General features: G+C 37.3%; 1 pseudogene; it reads left to right on the top strand.

Moving 5' to 3' along the window:
* Nucleotides 1–732: 732 nt before the first annotated feature.
* Nucleotides 733–17,887, top strand: LOC101957423 (dehydrogenase/reductase SDR family member 7-like; annotated as a pseudogene).
* The last annotated feature ends 38 nt before the right edge of the window (nt 17,888–17,925 follow it).

The following is a 17,925-nucleotide window of genomic DNA, read 5'->3' as shown; positions in this document are numbered from 1 at the left end:
GCTATAGGCTACTCATTTTTCCATGTATTTTCAATACTCAGACTCCAAGGGGAATACAGTTTCTTTGGAATCGTTTACTAACTGACCTAGAGCTAATAAAGATTTCTTCATCTTTACACAAGTAAGCAACTATCGCATAAAGCCAATAGTCAAAGTGTCCCGGCTCAAGTTCACCGAAGTACATTCAGGTCTGACATCACCCTCCCACCCTGAAGAAGACTTTATTTGTTTAGCACCAACTTTCATTTACATTTCACAGAATCTGGCATATATGAAGACCCCCCAACCAACCCATAAAGAGCTCCTGAAAGTAGATTCTTAGACAGAAACTTACAATCAATGCTAAACCCAGTTTGAAAATCTGTCATCAAACCATTGACTCGTCTCCACTTCCTTCCCTCCCAGGCTGTGGAAGCTCATCATCTGGGACTTTCACACAAGTCTAATCATTCAAGGGCTCTTTCTTCCACTGACGGGATACAGCTTTAACTTCTACCCACTGGCAGCAGTGGGCAGCAGGCCTGCCTTCTGGTACCAGAGAGAGTAAATCAAGCCTCTTCCACATGGCCATCCTCATGTGCTTGAAGACAGTTGTTCTCTCCTCCCTGAGGGCTCCCATCTCTGGCTTCTCTAAGGCTCCATATTCAACTTCTACTGCTAACCCCACCTCATGAGCACAAGGTCGTTGGCTCTTCTCATAACATCTGTGTACCAGCTCTGGTTCCTTGGTCAATGCTCCTGTTGAAGGGAGCCAGTCAGAACAGGATGCAGGATTCCAGTGGGATCGGTGCAGTGCAGAGCAGGGTGAGCTGACGCCATCACATCCCTTGTCCTGAGGAGAGTAGGGTCTATGAAGACCCAGGCTGTGGCAGGCCACTGCTGTGCCCCCAGTGCCCAGTACAGAGGCATCATTGTAGTTGTATTGTAGGACACATGGGGCTGGCACCAAAGAATTATCAGGAAGCAGGTTTATTGGCTGCAGCCAGGTCTAGATGGGGTGTTGGGGGCAGAATAAGCATCTAGACTTATTCCAGTTGTTTCTTCAGACACTAAGTATCTACAGACACAGCCTAGACTTGCCTCATCTCTGCTGAGTGCCACATCACAGCTGATTCATGGTGAGGTTTCTGTCAACTGAAAGTTGACAGAAAGTTTTCCTTATATGTGTGGTTGATTTCCCTTTTCATAATCTTGTCTTGTGCTATAGATTTTTCTGGATCAATGCAATATGCCAATTGAGTTTCCCTTAAAATTCACCTTGTGAATCATGTGACCCTTTTGCCATGTGACACCCTACACTACCTTTGGGCTCTGAGAGGGTCTCTCTCAGCAAGGAAGTCCCAAGACCTGCCCCTCCTTGGAAGGACTCCCAGCCTCAGAAGCATGTGCTGCGCAGTCCTCAATTGCTTGTGAAACACTTGGCACTCTGCCTCAGCCACAGAAATGGACCATCCCAGACCCAGAGAACCCCAAGAAGGGCATGTGGCCCTGTCAGCTCTTCAATCTTAACCCAGAGAGATCCATGCCAGACTTCTGTCCTCCAGAACTGTAAGTTAGGAAACCCTGTGTTGTTTTGGGACACCAGGTGGCTGGTGATTTTTCACAATAGCCATTGAAAAAACTCATACAAGAACCTATATCCCTGGTTGAGAAGAAATGTGTAGAACTTGGGGTGTAGCTCAGTGGTAGAGCACTTTCTTAGAATGCTCCAGGCCTTGGGTTCCATCCGAACACAACCAAACAAAAAAAGAAAAAGAAAAACAGAAAATCCACCAACCACAGCCATAAATTTGAGTACTGATCTTCCATACAGGTTTTATATGAATTCTATGTCAGTGCCACATTCTTTATTCCCAAGAAAATCCAAACCCTAGGTGAGGTAGACCGTTTGAAAAATATTCATATATTTGAACTTCATATATTTGAAGCTAATCTTTGTCCCCTTCCTAAATATCATTCTATTTGGAAGTATGAGAAAACAAAGTTCCTGTAGAAACCTGAAGAAACCTACGTTTCCTGGGCTTGGAAAGATCAGCTAACAGAATAATATCACATCTGAAATATGAACCGAACTGAAAGGCTCTTAATTTCCTTTCTCTGAGGAAGAAGTGGCAAAATATTTTTGTTTTATATTTTTCGCCTACATATTGATCAGTCTCTCGTTATCTATCCAAAAATACATTTAGATTCTCACCTCAGTGTAAAGGATAGCATAATTCTACATATACCTTATCAATAACAGGTTACTTTCACTGTATTTGTTTATTTATATATGTAGTCCCTGGGTAACCAATGCCCAATCTTAATCATTAGAGATGCGCAATTTGAAATATCAATGTTTGGACATATCTAATTATCTTTTCTCAAAGATGATATCATGATATAACTAGTAACCCACAAATAAAAAGCTGAAAAAGATGGCCTAACAGTTTTAGGCTCTTTGAGAACAGCTTGGTGAAGTCTTTCCCCAAGCTTGGCATTTTAGAAGTCTTACATGCATGGGGAACATAAATATGTTCAACATACAAAGAAGACAGTAAAAATTAGCATCGTAACTACTGAAGTCATATATGTGTGTGTATGTGTGTGTGTGTGTGTGTATAAATAAAATGTATATATATTTTCCTTTTGAGATGAAATTCAGAATCCATTGTTCTTTAGAATAACTATAATCTTATGAATCAGCATATAAAAGATTTATATTTTTTTATATTTTTAAAAATTGTTATATATGACAGCAGAATGTATTACAATTCATATTACACATATAGAACACAATTTTTCATAGATCTGGTTGTACACAAAGTAGAGTCATACCATTTGTGTATTCATACATGTACTTAGGATAATGATGTCCATCTCATTCCATCATCTTTCCTATCCCTTTGTCCCCTCCCTTCCCCTCCCTCCCTTTGCCCTATTTAGAGTTCATCTAATCCTTCCATTCTTCCCACCCCCAACCCCATTATGAATCAACCTCCTTAAATCAGAGAAAACATTCAGCATCCAGTTTCTTGGGATTGGCTAACTTCATTTAGCATTATATTATCCAACTCCATCCTTTCATCTGCAAATGCCATGATTTTGTTCTCTTTAATGCTGAATAATATTCCATTTGTATATATGCCACATTTTCTTTATCCATTCATCTACTGAAGAGCATCTAGGTTGGTTCTACAGTTTAGCTACTGTGAATTGTGCTGCCATAACCATTGATGTAGCTGTGTCACTGTAGTATGCTGTTTTAAAATCCTTTGGGTATATACCCAGGAGTGGGATAGCTGGGGGTACTGGTCATTTCTTATGGTAGTTACCTCTCTTCTTCTGGGACCTGCAAATTCTGCACTGGCAGAGAAGTTAAACCTTGTCAGCCTCTCCTCGTTGGTGTGAGCAGGATTGCTTTCCTTTTATCTGTAAGATCATTAGTGAAACTCTTACATTTATTATTATGCAGAGGATGCTTTACTATGTCCTATTTTGCCCTTAAGGCATTTATCTAACTTATGTTTTTAAATTTCTTTTTTCTTATTGACATTATGTGTTGTATTTCAAGGTTAGAGTTCAGGTAAATTTGTTTTGATTGTTCTTTTGATGAACAGAAATAGAAAGCAACAGTTAAGGCCCAATTGTTGATTCTTGGTGGGATTTGTAGAAAGGGCCGTGGTGTTTTCTCATATGTCAACTGCAATCATTGGCTTCCAGCTTCTATGTGGTATTTACTATAGATGCTGAGCTTCTTCCTGATTCAAAGCTTAAACTACAATTTTCTAATGTGTGTAAAGCAGCAGCTAACCTTTGTGAGAATACTGCAGAACAAATAAAACTATACTTCTAAAGAAATTGCTCTATAGTTTTTGTTCCTTATAGCTTCTAGATTAATCTTGATTTCTGCCAGAGTCCGTTCTAAAGTACAACTGTCTATATTCGAGTTGAAGCAACCCATCCATGTCTGGTGAAACCAGCCAGCTTTTTGTCTAAGATGTTGCCATATGACCAGTGGTTCTCTTCCAGTTGCGTGAGAGAAAATTTCAAAGAGCCACCCAGAAGTGAGTCTGTTTGCAACTCCTGTTCTAGGGTGTTAAACTGAGAGTAGCAAGGAGCATAGTGGATCTATGTCATGCTGTCCCTACTAATTTTTTTAAGTGTCTTTATTTAGAGAATGGCAATTTATTTATTTTTTTAAATAATTGTTTATTTATACATGACAGAATGCATTACAATTTTTATTCCACTATAGAGCACAATTTTTCATATCTCTGGTTGTATGCAAAGTATATTCACACCAATTCATGTCTTTATAGAAGCACTTTGGATAATAATGTCCATCACATTCCACCATCATTTCTAACCCCATACACCCTCCTTTTCCCTCCCACCTCTCCCTATCTAGAGTTCCTCAATTCCGCTCACGCTCTCCCTTCCTACCCCACCATGAATCAGCCAACTTCCTTAGTAAGACTCCTTGGCACAAGAATTAAAATCGAGATGAGATGGGCCCAAACTAAAAAGTTTCTTCTCAGCAAAAGAATCTGTGAGGTGAAGAGAGAGCCTACATCTTGGGAGCAAATATTTACCATTCGCACATCATCAGATAGAGCACTAATCTCTATGATATATAAAGAACTCAAAAAGCTAAGCACCAAAAAAACAAATAACCCAATCAATAAATGGACCAAGACCTGAAAAGACACTTCTGAGAAGATGAGATACAATCAATCAACAAATGTTCATCATTGCTAGCAATTAGAGAAATGCAAACCAAAACTATTCTAAGATTTCATCTCACTCCAGTCAGAATGGCAGCTATTATGAAGACAAACAACAATAAGTTTTGGCAAGGATGTGGGGGGAAAAGGTACACTCATACTCTGCTGGTGGGGCTGCAAATTGGTGCAGATTAGGGCCTACTTTTTCTTCTATTAAACGCAAGGTCTCTGGTTTTATTCCTGGATCCTTGATCCATTTTGAGTTGAGTTTTGTGCATGGTGAGAGATAGGGGTTTAATTTCATTTTGTTTCATAGGGATTTCCAGTTTTCCCAGCACCATTTGTTGAATAGGATATCTTTTCTCCAATACTTTGTTTTTTGGAGAAAAAAAACAACAAGAGTTGCTTTTTTTAAATCTAATATAAGATAATTGCAATTTTGTGGGTTAGTCCTCTAGTCTGTACCATTGTCTACTAATCTGTTTTGGTGCCAATACCATGCTGTTTTTGTCACTGTTGCTCTGTAGTATAGTTTAAGGTCTGGTATAGTGATGTCACCTGCTTCACTCTTTCTGCTAAGGATTGTTTTAGCTAGAGAATGGCAATTTAAAAGGAAAAGATATACTTGTTTTACCTTTTGACCTGACCGACAGAAGTTCCCAGGAGTGGCAACTAAAGCCGTTCTCCAGGAGTTTGGTAGGGTAAGTAGCAATTTATATTCATACAGCATTAACAGCATCACTGTGTCTGGCTTTGAAATAACCAGAAAGGATATTTTGAGTTTATTTGGTGTTCTTGGGGACATGAGATCTATGATCTGAGGTCAGGCCTATGGGAGTTGAGCTAATCATTGAGTTTTTTGTCTTTAGGTAATTAATACTTTTCACACTTTAACAATTACTAATTGTTCCCTATAAAACTAAAGGTAAAAATTCACTGCTATTTTTTTATGACATATATTATTTTCCATTAAAAGTCACATAAAATGGAAGTACCATAGTTGAATTCTGGTTATTTTATTATGTTTCTATAATTACCTTCTAAAACTATACCATTGCTTCCTTGAGTTTTTTTTTCAAGTTAATTATATAAACAATAAGACTAGTAATTCCATCCATAGAGCAACCCAAAAGCACTTTTTTTTTCTGATTTTATTTTACTAGATTGATGTTCTGGTCCACAATGCTGAAAAATCACAGCACCCTTTGATTATAGATAGCAACTTGGATGTGTTCAAGGAGCTAATTGAGCTTTACTACTTAGAAACAGTGTCCTTGACAAAGTGTGTTCTACCTCACATGATTGTGAGAAAACAAGGAAAGATAGTTACTGTAAATAGCCTTTTGGATATCATACCTTCATCAGCCTGCAGTGGATATTGTGCCAGCAAGCATGCTCTCTGGGTATCATTCCTTGAAATCAACTCCAATAGAACTAACTCAAATGTGTATGTGGGGATGTGGCCATCGTTAGAACTGGACAGTAACATGGGGAAATAGAAATAGAACTTTAGTATAGAATATCCCCAGTTGATGATATAAGACATACTTGTTTTGCCTTGATATAAAGGACTTGAGCCACACATATTTCAAACCTATCCAGGTTATGTATATTGAGTACCTGCCTGTGCTTTCCAATGCAACCTATAAAGATAGGATTTGTGTTTTTTTTTTTATTTTATTTTTTAGTTGTTGGCGGACACAACATCTTTGTTTGTATGTGGTGCTGAGGATCGAACCTGGGCCGAATGCATGCCAGGCGAGCACGCTACCGCTTGAGCCACATCCCCAGCCCGTGATTTCAGTTTTTAAGAAGTGTAAAAGTCTAGGGGCTGGGGTTGTGGCTCAGAGGTAGAGTATTCACCTAGCATGTGCGAGGCACTGGGTTCGATCCTCAGATCCACATAAAAATAAATAAATAAAATAAAGGTATTATGTCCAAGAAGTATAAAAGTCTACTCAGCATGTCACTCTTTACCTTATCCCCATTCCTGTCCATCCTCTAGAAAACTGGGGATTCTCCTCTCCTTTATTCTAGACAGACTTCAGGATGTGTTTTCTTCCTCTCTTTTCTGTGGCTTCTTTTCCTTCCCTTTTTTACTTGCTGTCTATTTTACGTGGTCTCATTATATATCTCATCTGGATAATTAGTCCTGGGCCTGATATCCCTCTTTAAAAACCTTGATTCTGTTGATTCTAGTTTGATTGGAAGACGACCTAGTTAAGGCAGAGGCCAGGAGAAGAGCTTGATTTTGAGTTTCAAGAATTATGAGGTATAAATATGGGAATTGATTTAAATTTTACTGTTGACTTTAGAGTGCATAGAACTCATTAGATGAACTCATTAGGCCAGTAGGAGAATCAATAAATGAGATGAAAATTTATGCTTGATACTTCTAAAGGTCAGTTTGAGTCAATGTTTCACCTTTGGAATAGTGGGATGCAATAGTTGCATGGTTGTCTTACTCTCATGAGCTTTGGTTCTTTAGGATTATCTTATCTCTGCTCTGAAAAACAGACAGTTGAAATGATGAAGATGAAGAATGCAGCACTGATTTCCTACTATTTAGAGATGGGCTGTCAGTCACTTCCTGTAGAGCAGCTGGGCAAACCTCAGGTGGGCAGATGTGGGAGGGTGGCCACCAAGAGTCTCATAAGATTTGCAGGATGCTCTCAATAAAACATCTGGCTTGCCTCCAAGACTCTCTGTTTATTTACTGGATTTGATCTTCTGATATGACGTGGTAGGTTATGATGCTAGTTAGTTATAAGGGTTGTTGAACATTGAGGAGAGGAAGCTCTTTGTGAAGAATACACTGCGTCTCAGATTCCCAGCAAGTCACAGAATGAACTTATTTCATTGAAAGGTTTACATGTTGTAGTTGATGGTATTTCCAATAAGTTGTTTTTACCATCTTAAGAGAGAGGTCTCAGTGTATGATGAGTGGCTCGCTTGATGTCTTTTCTGCTTTTGCTATTGAAAGGCAGAATTTAAAGATTTGAGAGCTCTTCATTTGTTTACAAAGCATCCATTTCTCACAGGCACTCTGTCAGTCTCAGATGACAGGAACCCTCCTAACCCTCATGAGGCCTGGGATTAATCATGCAGCTTATGGCACCTCATAATTTGTTAGGGGGTCAACATTTGAGGGCTGGTAACTGAATTATGATGTTGTATCATATGTGAGTGTACCATGGGTAAGGTGTTTAGGTTTTTACTTTTGTTTTGGTATCGGAGGATTAAACTCAGGGGCACTTGGTCATGATCCACATGCCTATTCCTATTTTGTATTTTATTTAGAGACAAGGCCTAACTAAGTTGCTAAGCTCATCATTTTTGCTGAGTTTGGCTTTGAACTCATGATCCTCCTGCCTCAGCCTCTGGAGCTGCTAGGATTATAGGCATGCATCACTGCACCCGGCAGGTGTTTAGACTTTTTAATAGTTAATCTGGTTTCATAATAATGTTGTCTTGGAAAATTCCTAATTTAGGATCAGAGATGAAGAAAAGTAGATTTCTGTTGACTCTCTGTTGATCAGTATGCTTAAGTCTAGAAGGTCTAGCTTGTTTCTACAAATGTCATTCAGTAGGTGATCATATTAAAATTTTAAGTGGCCAGGTACATGTCTGCTGAAACGAAATCTTCCTGTTAATATAGTAATGTAATTTGAAAAGGTTGGATTCTTTCTCTGTGATGAATTTCTGTGCAGCATTGATCCCTCCGTACTTCCTATAGCCCCAGACACTGGCATTTTAGATGACTCTGGGGAATACAGAGAAAGACCACCCTAGTGATTTCTGGAGAACATGCACTTGTTTTGGAGCAGGGAAATGAGGATTGCTATGAGGAGGGTGTATCACAACCTTCTGTGATAGTTTCTTGCTGGTTCACGGTTTGCCAACCATAAAATTTATTCATGGCAAGAGCCACTACAAACAAGGTGGCTAACTGCTTATATCTGGCAAGAGCTGGGAATGTCTTTCATGGATCACCCCTGGACTCATAGTGGAAAATTCCTAACAAGTTTGCATGACTATACTACCTGTCCTTTGCTCAGGAATTTCAAAGCATATTTTGATAAATCACAAGATATGAGTGGGTATTTTATTTTGTTTCTTTTTTTCCTTTGTTTTTCTCATCTTTTTTTCTTTTGTATCTGTTAGGGATTTTTTTTTAATAGTCTTTGACCTGAACTTACCAAATATGCAAGCATAACAGTTTCTAACATTTGCCCAGGATCTGTCCAGACAAATATTATGAAGAATGCCCTAGCTGAAGAAGTCACAGAAGTAAAAATTTCTAGTTTGGAAATAATTAGAATGCTTTATTAGTTATATCTTAGTGCTGTATTACTTCATTTCAGGGTTTTTAATGTCAGAACTGCTTTTATGTCAGAAAATTTAACTCATAGAATTATGAAAATTGCTAAAATTAGCTGAAAGTGCAGTTCACGGCACCTCATAATTTGTTATGATTGGGATTGCATTCTATTCACCTTGATGATTGTTTCCTGGCATCCAATTTAAATTAAGGCTAATGAAATTAACAAAATACCACTAATAAGTAGTCTGCCATTATGTATCCACTATTGTGTAACAGGGTTTTTTTTCCCTGTTAATAAATGTATTTTGTCTTTTATCCCCATGTTTCCATGATTCATTGAATTTCATTTGCCAAATATATGTCACAATAATGTTTTTAAAATTCTGATTTATTAATGATGACAGAATGCAATTCATTTCATATTACACATATAAAGCATAATTTTTTAAGATACTGGTTGTATACAAAGTATTTTCACACAATTCGTGCCTTATACATGGACTTAGGGTAATGATGTCAAACTCATTACACTATCATTCCTAATCCCTTGCCCCCTTTCTTTCCCTCCCTCTCCTTTGCCCTATCTGAAGTTCCTCCATTCCTCCCATGTTCTCCACCAATAGCCATTTTGCATCTGTATCCTCTTATCAAAGAAAACATTCAGCCTTTGTTTTTTGGGGGTTGGCTTGCTTCACTTAGCATTATAATCTCCAACTTCATCCATTTACCTGCAAATGCCATGATTTTATTCTCTTTTAATACTGAGTAATGTTCCATTGTGAATATATACCACAGTTTCCCTATCTATTCATCTACTGAAAGACATCTAAGTTGGCTCCATAATTTAGCTATTGTGAATTATGCTGCTACAAACATTGATGTGGCTGTGTCCCTGTGGTATGCTGTTTTTAAGTCCTTTGGGTATAAACCAAGGAGTGGGATAGCTGGGTCAAATGGTGGTTCCATTCCCAGTTTTCCAAGGAATCTCCATACTGCTTTCCAGATTGGTTGTACCAATTTACAGTCCCACCAGCAATGCATGAGTGTTCCTTTTCCCCTATATCTTCGCCAACACTTATTGTTGTTTGTATACTTGATAGCTGCCATTCTGACTGGAGTGAGATGAAATCTTAGAGTAGTTTTGATTTATATTTTTCTAATTGCTAGAGATGTGGAACATTTTTTCTTATATTTCTTGATTGATTGTATATCTTCTTGTGAGAAGTGTCTGTTCAGTTCCTTGGCCCATTTATTAATTGGGTTATTTATTTTTTTGGTGTCAAGTTTTTTGAGTTCTTTATATGTCCTAGAGATTAGTGCTCTATCTGATGTGCTCTATTTGTTCCCAAAATGTAGGCTCTCAATTCACCTCACTGATTGTTTCTTTTGCTGAGAAGAAGCTTTTTAGTTTGAATCCATTCTATTTATTGATTCTTGATTTTAATTCTTGCCCTACAGGAGTTTTATTAAGAAAGTTGGGGCCTAATCCAACATGATGGAGATTTGGACCTACTTTTTCTTTCATTAGGTGCAAGGTCTCTGATCTAATTCTTAGGTCCTTGATCCACCTTGAGTTGAGTTTTGTGCACAGTGAGTGATAGAGGTTTAATTTTATTTTGTTACATGTGGATTTCCAGTTTTCCCGGCACCATTTGTTGAAGAGGCTATCTTTTCTCCAATATAAGTTGTTGGTGCCTTTGTCTAATATAAGATAACTGAAGTTATCTGGGTTAGACTTTGTGTCCTCTATTGTGTACCGTTGGTCTACAGGTTTATTTTGGTGTCAATATCATGCTGTTTTACTTACTATTGCTCTGTAGTATAGTTTTAAGTCTGGAATAGTAATTCCACCAGCTTCATTCTTCTTGCTAAGGATTGCTTTGGCTATTCGGGGTCTCTTATTTTTCCAGATGAATTTCATGATTGCTTTTTCTATTTATATAAGGAATGACATTGGAATTTTGATTGGGATTACATTGAATCTGTATAGTGCTTTGGTAGTATGGTCATTTTGACAATATTAATTCTGCCTATCTAAGAACAAGGAAGATCTTTCCATCTTCTAAGATCTTCTTTCATTCTTTAGGGTGTTGTAGTTTTCATTGTAGAGGTCTTTCATCTTTTTTTGTTAGGCTGATTCCCAAGTAATTTATTTTATTTTTGAGGCTATTGTAAATGAGGTGGTTTTCCTAACTTCACTTTGAGTGGATTTGCACTGATGTACAGAAATGCCTTTGATTTATAGGTGTTGATTTTATATCCAGATTCTCCGCTGAATTCATTTATTAGTTCTAGGAGATTTCTGGTGGAATATTTTGAGTCTTCTAGGTATAGAATCATATTATCTGCAAATAGTGCTAATTTGAGTTCTTCTTTTCCTATCCAAATCCTTTTAATTTCTTTGGTCTGTCTGATTGCTCTGGCTAGAGTTTCAAGAACTATGTTAAATAGAAGTGGTGAGAGAGGGTATCCAGTTTTTAGAAGGAATCCTTTCAAATTTTCTCCATTTAGAATGATGTTAGCCTGGGGCTTAGCATAGATAGCCTTTACAATGTTCGGGTATGTTCCTATGATCCCTAGTTTTTCAAGCGTTTTGAACAAGAAGGGATACTGTATTTTATCAAATGCTTTCTAGATGATCATATGATCTTTGAGTCTTTTGATGTGATGAATTACATTTATTGATTTCGTATGTTGAACCAACATTGCATTCCTGGGATGAATCCTACTTATCATGATGCTATCTTTTTGATATGTTTTTGTATTTGATTTACCAGAATTTTATTGAGAGTTTTTGCATCTATGTTCATTAGAGATATTGGTCTGAAGTTTTCTTTCTTTAATGTGTCTTTGTCTGGTTTTGGAATCAGGGTGATATTGGCCTCATAGAATGAGTTTGGTAATGTTCTCTCTTTTTTTCATTCCATGAAATAGTTTGAGAAGTATTGTGCTATTTCTTCTTTAAATGTCTTGTAGAACTCAGTTGTGTATCCATCCAGTCCTGGGCTTTTCTTGGTTGGTAGACTTCTGATGACGTCCTCTATTTCCTTTCTTGAAATTGATCTGTTTAAATTGTGTATTTCATTCTGATTTAGTTTAGGCATATCAGATGCCTCTAGAAATTTGTTGATGTCTTTGATATTTTCTATTTTACTGGAGTAAAAATTTTCAAAATAATTTCAAATTGTTTCTATATTTCTTTAGTGTCCATTGTAATATTTCCTTTTTCATCACAGATATTAGTAATTTGAGTTTTCTCTCCCCTTCTTTTCGCTAGCACGGCTAATGGTTTATCAATTTTATTTATTCTTTCAAAGAACCAATTTTTTTGTCAATTTTTTCAATTATTTCTTTTGTTTCAATTTCATTGATTTCAGCTCTAATTTTAATTATTTCCTGTCTCTTACTGCTTTTGGGGTTGATTTGTTTTTTCTTTCTATGGCTTCGAGATGTAATGTTAAGTCATTTATTTGTTGACCTTTTCTTCTTTTAAGGAATGAACTCCATGCAATGAACTTTCCTCTGAGTACTGCCTTCATAGTCTCCCAGAAATTTTGATATGTTGTATTGGTGTTCTCATTTACTTCTAAGAATTTCTTAATTACCTCCTTGATATCTTTTGCAACCCATTGTTCATTTAATATTGTATTATTCAGTCTCCATGTATTGGAGTAGCTTTTATTTTTTATTTTATCATTGATTTCTAAATCCATTCCATTATGGTCTGATAGAATACAGGGTAGTATCTCTACTTTTCTATATTTACTAAGATCTGCTTTGCAGCATATTATATGGTATATTTTAGAGAAAGATCCATGTGCTGCTGAGAAGAAAGTGTATTTGCTCATTGATGGATAATATACTCTATATATGTCAGTTAAGTCTAAGTTATTGGTTGTATTATTAAGTTCTATAGTTTCTTTGTTTAGCTTTTGTTTGGTAGATCTATCTATTGGTGAAAGAGGTGTGTTAAAGTCATCCAGAATTATTGTGTTTTGATCTATTTGACTCTTGAACTTGAGAAGATTGATGAACATAGATGTTCCATTATTTGGTGCATATATATTTATAACTGTTATGTATTGTTGATGTATGGTTCTGTTAAGCAGTATGGAATGTCCACCTGTATCCCTTTTGACTAACTTTGGCTTGAAGTCTACTTTATTTGATATGAGGATGGAAACCTCTGCTTGCTTACGTAGCCATGTGAATGGTATATTTTTATCCCAACCTTTTACCTTCAGTCTGTGGACATCTTTTCCTATAGAGATGAGTCTCTTGGAGGCAGCATATTATTGGGTCTTTTTTTTTTTTTTTAATCCAATCTACCATCCTATGTCTTTTGATTGGTGAGTTTAAGCCATTAATATTTAGGGTTATTATTGAGATATGATTTGTATTACCAGTCATTTTTATTTATTTTTGATATTTAGCTTGACTTGGTTTCTCCTTTAATTGACTCTTCTTTTATTGTAGGTCTTCCCTTTGTAGATTTTCATTTCCTCCTTGTGGAATATCTTGCTAAGAATGTTCTGTAGTGCAGGCTTTCTTGATATAAACTTTTTTAGCTTTTGTTTATCATAGAAGGTTTTTATTTAATTGTCAAATTTGAAGCCTAATTTTGCTGAATATAAGCTTCTTGGTTGGCATCCATTATCTTTTAGAGCTTGGTATGTGTTGTTCCAGAATCGCTTGGCTTTGAGAGTCAGGGTTGAAAAATCTGGTGAAATCCAAATTTGTCTTCCCTTATAAGTAACCTGATTTTTCTCTCTTGCAGCCTTTAAAATTCTATCCTTATTTGGTATGCTAGGCATTTTCATTATAATGTGACTTGGTGTAGATCTATTGTAATTTTGTACATTTGGTGTTCTATAGGCTTCTGGTATTTGGTTTTCCAATTCATTCTTTATGCTTGGGAAATTTTCTGATATTATTTCATTGAAGAGAATGTGCATTCCTTTGGTTTGAATCTCTGAAACTTCCTCTATTCCAGTAAATTTTAAATTTGGTCTTTTGGTGGTATCCCACAATTCTTGGATGTTCTGTTCATGGTTTCTTACCATCTTCACTGTGAGGTCAACTATGATTGTATATTTTGTCTTTATTGTCTGAGTGTCGTGACCCCTCGCCAGCAAAGGAAACACGACGCAGGATTCTTCTTTCAGCAGTTTACTCAGGACCTTTGAATCATGATGAGAAAACAGGAACAAGCAAGGAAAGAGCGCGAGCGGTCGGTCTGCCCTAGCTTAAGTACCCAGCCTCGCCAATGAACTAGCACCACGTGGAAAAGTCTAATAGGTACAGCGCAGTGGAAGCAGGCCAGAGCCCAGCCCCACAGCCTTACAAGGAGTTGTTTACTTCTAACAACTTTAACTGCTAAGTCATCAGAAGCAGGAGGCCAGCGCCATTTTCAGGGTGCGGTCGCCGGCTCCCAACATCTGAGGTTCTGTCTTCCAAGTGGTCTAGTCTGTTGGTGATGCTATCTATTAGTTTTTTAATTGGCTTATTGTTTCTTTCATTTAGAGGATTTCTGTTTGGTTTCTTTTCCGTGTCTCTATCTCTTTCTTGAAGTAATCTCTTGCAACCTGTATTTTCTCTTTTATTTCTTTGTTGTTGCGATTGATTTTTGCCAGTATCTGCTCACTTAGGTCATTCTTTAATTCCCAAATCATTTTAATTATGTATATTCTGAACTCCTTCTCTGACATTTCACCTACTTCACTGTTTCTGGATTCTATCGTTGTAGTGTGTTGGTTTGTTTGAGGCACTTTCCTCCCTTGTTTTTTCACGATGACTATGTGTCTTCCTCTCTTGTAGTGTAGATCTGAGGTATTACAGCTTCTGCCCTTGTATTATAATGTGCCTACAGTTTACTAAGACCTCACTTTTAAGGGAGAGATCAATATTATAGCACTCAATGTACTCAGTGTGCAGCCATATATCAGTTAGCTTCCATTTTTACATTTACACTACATTTTTTTTTACTATAAACAGAAATGATGAGTTTGGTTATCTTCAATCATACAATCAATAGGTTTGTGTAATGATTAACAGTTTCTGATGGTCAAAGGTGGACTGGACGGTTGGCTGAGATGTTTATGAGGTAGAATGTGAGAATATGAAAGTATTAGATTATATGACTAGTGAGAGGGATAATCATAGGAAGTTGGCTGTTAGTAGGAGAAACAAGAGATAGGCAACCCTATGCAAGACTCCCTGTTACCTCAGCAATAGGATAACCATTCGCACCTCTAGTAGAGAAACCTCTGGTAAAGCCAGAATACAGGGACCTTGGTGACATCTTACTAGGTCCTTATTGTTATCTCTTGATAGAAGCGGCGATATCCCAATTTCATGGCAGTGGCAGCCTCAAGCCTGTATGTTTCCTGATGTTGGGCTGTGGAGCCGTGCTTTGGTGAATAAGGAACCCCAGTGCGAGGTGGTTCTCAGTGTGGGTGAGGGGTGGCTCTGCCCCGGAACTCCGGGCCACAGTGGCATGGGATGGGCGGGTAGGCTGTGGGGATTTTTAAGGGGAATATGACCTTCCAAAAGAATGTGACTAGTTGGCCTTTGGGTTTTTCTGGTTTAAACATTACATGGAAGAGCTTGGGAAAATACCCAGCATTCATGTAATTTTAAACTTTTCTTAGATTGCAGACCACGATGGAATTTGGTGGCATAGCACGGCCACAAGTCATTGTGTATGGCTGATGTTAATTGCCTTGGGCAATGATTTAAAAGAAGTTTGGATTGCAGAACAACTTATTTTGTTGGTGGCATGTCTGTGGCAATATATACCAACATTCTTCTGGTAGATGACCAGCAAATTATGGAAGGAAAAGATTATGGTAAGAACAATTTAAATATTTCTTAATATCAGGTATCAAACTTACAGGAAAGTATGAAATCCTATAGTGAATAAAACATTCTTGCTACCTCTCCGCTTATTTCATGATATTAAAATGAAAAGTATAACAAGTATTCCATCCTCAAACTTATCTGAATGTTTACTGTATATTTTGACTGGTCTTGGAGAAATGAGTTTTCTATAAGGTAAAATCAAACCAAAGATTGCCATGTTTTTTCTATACTTACTGTTTGACCATTTTATGTGTCCAAGTGCTCTTTTCAGACTGTCTCTCCACAGTAAGTCCTACCCTTCCTACGAGTCTCTTGGGTAAGGGGTCACCTCTTTGAAGTGATCCCTGGCTTTCCCTCCCACCTCTCCCCAGGACTAGGTACACAGGAGGGCCTGTGCTTCCTTCTGTCAAAGCACCCACTGCATTGCTATGACAGGTCCATGGACACTATGCAGGACATGCTCCTGTAACCTTGTTCCTGACTTACTCTGCATGTGTAACATGTGCCTGTGTACACATCTATGAAAAAAGCTGGTTGCTCCTTTTAGCTCTCATTGCTATAGCGATTAGCAGCGTGACTCATTAACTGGTTATACAATTGTGACCATCAGAAGATTTTAATATACTGATTAAAATTTAACATACTGATTACACAGCAAATGTAATGAGTAACAGAGGACAATGCCCCAAAGTGATGACAAAACAGACAGGAAATCACATAACTTTTTCCTGACTTCACCTCTAGCCTGTCCCCTATCTACTGTCCCCATATAAACACTAACATGCCAAACCAAGGGGTGACTGTGTCTCCCTCTGAAGAGGGCCTGCATTCTTCCTGGAATGTATCTTCCTTGCTTCACCCCAAAAGGTGTCTCATTTTTGAGACAGCCAGATTTCTCCCTGGAATTTGTATCTGCTTCCCTAAATAAATCCTAAATGAATCTGTGCCTCTACCCACAAGTTCTCAAACTAATTTCTTTGATGTTTGTCTTGAGTTCATGTGCCTCACCCTCAGGGAATTCCCTTGGACCATTTCCAGTGTCACAGCCTCCAACAATCCTAAAACTAAGAATGCTATAGTATCTATAGCCTATAGAAGAGATTTGCCCAGTTGGGAAGAGGGTACTTACATAATACTAATGTAATTTATAAATATATTGATTTATGACTTTCTTTCTCCTGTGACTATTAAAGTTCATGTAACCTTTTTCACAGTGAAACATATCATTTGGGTAACTTAAATCTGTTCCTAGGCCATGGTCACTGGTATTTAGCTCAGAATAAACTATTTCTATGTCCTTTAAAGCAGACTTGTAATTTTTCATCACAGGGTTTAGGCAGGTTCAAGGTTAGAATGCTTGTTTCTTTCCAAGGCAGAATCAGAATCACTGGAATTGGAGGGCCTTGAAGAAAAGTACTTGCCCTCAAAACACCTGTTAAAAAACAGACTATTATTTTTCTCTCATGTGTTTGTGATTATGTCAAGGTGTATCTTGATGTTGTATCATAACCAAAATAATTTTTTAATTTATTTTTTTATTTGTATTTGGACACAATACCTTTATTTATTTATTTTTACATGGTGCTGAAGGTTGAACTCAGGGCCTCTCACGTGCTAGGCAAGTGTTCTACCACTGAGCCACAATCCCAGGCCCTAAATTAAAAAAAAAAAAAAAAACTGTCTAAAAATACAATGAATCAAAGATGGTAATCCAAAATTTTTGGTGCTACCTTGAATAGAATGTAAGTTATGTAAGATTATCTTGATTGTAACAATAGAATGAATGAATGATAGTTCTGAAATAAAAGTCAAGAAAAAAATGTGTAGAATTAAAATTAAAAAAACAAAAACAAAACCCAAACTCTTTCTTATTATCCATAAATCCTGTTGACTACTATACCAGCAGTAGTATCACTAATTAAGACATTTGGGACTTTTGTCTTTGAACCTTCATTAGGTACACAAGCAAGCCGAACAGCATCAGCATCAATGGTAGTGGTCAGTTTGAGGGTAGCATCTAACACCTCAGCTCTC

Source organism: Ictidomys tridecemlineatus, chromosome 5 (genome assembly GCF_052094955.1).
Source record: "Ictidomys tridecemlineatus isolate mIctTri1 chromosome 5, mIctTri1.hap1, whole genome shotgun sequence".
Taxonomy (NCBI): Eukaryota; Metazoa; Chordata; class Mammalia; order Rodentia; family Sciuridae; genus Ictidomys; species Ictidomys tridecemlineatus.
This window is presented reverse-complemented; position numbering and strand designations above follow the sequence as displayed.